Genomic DNA, 4,204 nt, shown 5'->3' with positions numbered 1-4,204 from the left:
TGAGGGCGGGACCTGTGCGGCGGGGCGGGGCCTGCGCCTGGACGCGGCGGGGCCTCACTGAGACCGCTGTCTCGTCTCGAGCGGCGGGTGCCCGGGATGGGGCGGGGCCTTGGCCCAGGGGCGGGGCCTGCGCCTGGATAGGGCGAGCCTGATAGGCCACTGTCTCAAGAGCTAGCCGAGAGTGGGCGAGTCCTGAACTCCGGGGCGGAGCCTGCGTAGCACAGGGGTGGGTCTGACCGGGAACGCCGCCTTAGGCGGCTGGTGCTGAGGTTGGTACCTGAGCCAGCCAGGAATGGGCGGGGCCTGGAGGTGATCGCCGTTGCTGCTGCGAACGCTGGGGTGTAGATGAGGCCGGGCCTGCCCATGAGGTGCGAGGCTTGGCTGTGATGGTCGTCCGAGGCGGCCGCGCCAGAGATCACGCTTCAGTAACACGGACACCGGAGGCAAACCTCGACTGAACACCTTGCCTGGGCTGGCCACGGCCCGGCCTATCTGTGATTGGCAGCTGAAAGCCACGCCTGGAACTAAGGTGTGGGACCTGGGGTTAGAGCCGGGCCTGGGGCCGGTGGACGCCTGGGGCGGGTGGGCGTGGCCTGGAGCAAACGGAGCTGAGCAGGTTTCCGTCGGGACGCAGGTATCAGAGCCGCTGTTGTTCACACTCGCTCGCGGGTGGCGATCCTGGACTCTGGGCGCAAGGGTTGGCTGACTATCGGCCCTGGGGCTGCTTCCGCGGTTGCCTGAGTTCCTCCAATTAGTGTTTATTGGGTGCCTGCGGAGTGCAGCTCCTCATTAAAAACCCGAAAACAAGGGTGCAGCTATTTATACCGCTATCCTTTAATTGGGAATGCTGCTCGGAGACCGTGCAGTGGAGGATCGAGGGACCCTGGCGTCTGTAACTTTCAAACATGAGTCACGCGAGCCGGCTAGGCACATGGTGAAAGATTTTACTATAGAAAAAAGTAAGCTACGGAAGTCTCTTTCAAATGGTATAAAAATGCTGTGGTTAAAAATAGGGCTTTTTGGGGCTGGAGAGATGGCTTAGAGGTTAAGAGCACTGCCTGCTCTTCCAGAGGTCCTGAGTTCAATTCCCAGCAACCACATGGTGGCTCACAGCCATCTATAATGAAATCTGGTGCCCCTTCTGGTCAGCAAGCATACATACAGACAGAACACTGTATACATAATAAATAAGTCTTTAAAAAAATAGGGCTTTTTTAAAATTTGAAAATCATACTGAGCCATTAAGGAGTGAACAGGTTAATGGATACTTAGTAAAGTATATTCCTAGCCATATATATTCCATATGTATGTTTTTCCTTAAGGAGGCTACATAGCAGAAATTTACATTACTAGAACTCATCACCGTCCTGCCTCAGCTTCCCAGCTGCTGGGATTATCAACATGCCACCAGGCCGCAGAGCTAACATTGCAACATTAGGTAGTATAAAACAAGTAATTAGAAAATGGACAATTGACAAAGAGAAATTGTTAGCCTGTGTGAGCACACCACTTAGCCATCTATTCAGACAACAAACTCTCTTTGTGAACGTGATGAAGATGCTGGGAAATGTTCCAGTCTAGACAGAAAAGGGCATGTTTCGATCCACTGAGCAGTGACTAATGAATGGAAATATGTGGCAGGTGGTAATGGGGGGGCAGGAAAATATTCTGATGGCAGTGTCATCACTTAGGCGCTTAGAGCTAATGGTAGCTGTGTGTTTCAAGCTTTAAAAGTGGGTTTTGGTTTACACTCATCAATCCTAATCTGAGTGTGTTCCTTCAAGATCTAGCTTTTGCGACAAAGCTAAATCTTGACACTTTCCCCTGTCTTCTTGGAGCTGTGAGACTGAGGCAGATGTTTTAAGATTTTATGTGCATTAGTGCTCTGCCTGCGTGCACGTCTGTGAGAGGGTGTCCGATGTTGGAGTTACAGACGGTTATGAGCTGCCCTGTGGGTGCTGGGAATTGAACCAGGGTTCTCTTAACTGCTGAACCAACTCTCAGTAGTTTTTCAAGACAGGGTTTCTCTGTAGCTTTGGAGCCTATCCTGGAACTAGTTCTTGTAGACCAGGCTGGCCTCGAATTCACAGAGATCCACCTGCCTCTGCCTCCCAGTGCTGAGATTAAAGACGTGCGCCACCACCGCCTGGCTCTGAGGCAGATTCTTAAAGGAACTCCCTTGGGTGTAGAGTTAGATCTGGACCATATGTCAAACCCATGTTAGTTTGCCTTAAAAAGATGTTCTTTGCATTTACTTTGTGTGTGTGTATGTGTGTGTGCGCACACGTGCGTGTGCAGCGTAGCTCATGTGGAAACCAGAGGACAACTTTTGAGAGTCTTTTTTTCCCTTCTACCTCCTGGGTTTGTGGGGTTGAACTCAGGTCGTCAACCTTGGCAGCGTGCTCCTTTATCTGCTAAGCCATCTCACTGGCCTGAGTTTTCCTTGGGTTTTATTCTGTATACAGTATCAAGGTCTAGTAAAATCAAACATAATGTTAGGATTCCCAGTGTCATCGTTCCTCAAGATCACTTTCTAATTTTTTTTTTCTTGGTTTTTCGAGACAGGGTTTCTCTGTGGTTTTGGAGCCTGTCCTGGAACTAGCTCTTGTAGACCAGGCTGGTCTCGAACTCACAAAGATCCGCCTGCCTCTGCCTCCCAAGTGCTGGGATTAAAGGCGTGCGCCACCACCGCCCGGCTCACTTTCTAATTTTTATACAATGCCTGTGTGAGCGTGTTGGATCCTGGAGTTACAGTTGTGAGCCACCATGTGGGCACTGGGAATCGAACCTGGGTCCTCTGGAAGTACAGTCAGTGCTTTTAACTGCTCTCTAGCCATTTCTCCAGCCCCATATAATGCATATTTCTATATCTCTGCATAAATAGACTGATGTGCTCTCTGATGGATGGGTCCCCAGTGTCTGCTCACGGGGTTTGTGGATTGGGTGTATCAAGTGTCAGTTTTCCACTTGGTTGGTAACCCACATTTTGCTCAATTTGTTTTGTTTTCTTGAGTCTGTATAGTCCAGACTGGCCTGGCACTCATCATCCTCCTACCTAAGCTTCCAAACTGAGATTGTAGGTATGTACTCTTATGCCAACAAATGAATAAAGCACACCAAAAACAAAACAAAAACCACAGACCCCTAGAACTTACCTATTAGTGTCTTACTTGTATGTCATTAAAAAAAGTGCTGCTAGGCGGTGGTAACTCACCTTTAATCCCAGCACTCTAGAGGCAGAGGTGGGCGGATCTCTGTGAGTTCAAAACCAGCCTGGTCTAGTTCCAGGACAGGCTCCAAAGCTACAGAAAAACCCTGTCTCAAAAAACAAAAACAAACAAACAAAAAAGCTGAGCACAAATCTTTTTAAAGGGGGAGATATTCTACTTAGATGCACAGTGAGATTCCTTTTGTTATCAAACTGATGGGAGCAGAATTGTTGGGGACAGAAGGTGAAGGATCCATGTTAAGTCAGTTTTGTGGTGTTATATTGAAATAGCTGAGGCATGGATAATGTGTGCAAGGGGTTATTCTGGCTTATGGTTCTGGAGATTTCCATCCCAGATCAGGTGGCCCTGGGACTCTAGTTCTCCGGCCAGACAGCAATTCATGGCAGGCGGGTGTGGTAGAACCCCATTCTGTGAGGCAGGTCTCATATCATAGTTCCCTTTGCAGGAGACTCTCCCCACCCCACTACCTGAGTCCTTTCTGCTAGGTCCTCCTGTCCCTGTAGCTGTTCCACTTTGGGGACCAAGCCTTTAACTCAGAGACACTGAAAACCATAGTAGGCACTGGATGGAGAGGGACCACAAGATAGCTGTAGGCGAGCATCCTGGGAGGCAGCTGCCGGAGGAGGGGGTGGGGGTGTCAGGGGTGTGACGGTGACGCCTAGGTGCACTTCAGTTTCACAGCTTTGCAGACACTCAGAATGTTCTCAGCTGATTCGCTCAGGTCACCACCACAGAGAAAAGTCACAGGGCGATCACTGCTGTTATTAAATGTGCTTCAGCGCCTGGGGAGGGTGCTGGGTTTCCCGGCCACCCAAACGGCCTCTTCACTACTCAGGGCACATCAGCAGAGGCAGTGGCTGTTGCCTGGCCACTAGCTGACCAGCCCTTGTACCTGATGCCACTGGGTGATCCGTCCCTTTCTCCCTTAACTGAAACTATCACATTTACTCTACAAAACACCCAAGGGAAGCACC

The sequence above is a fragment of the Microtus oregoni genome, unplaced genomic scaffold (genome assembly GCF_018167655.1).
Source record: "Microtus oregoni isolate MIOR12 unplaced genomic scaffold, Mior012 000024F_ref0000369, whole genome shotgun sequence".
Classification (NCBI taxonomy): domain Eukaryota; kingdom Metazoa; phylum Chordata; class Mammalia; order Rodentia; family Cricetidae; genus Microtus; species Microtus oregoni.
Note: the sequence above shows the minus strand (reverse complement) of the source record.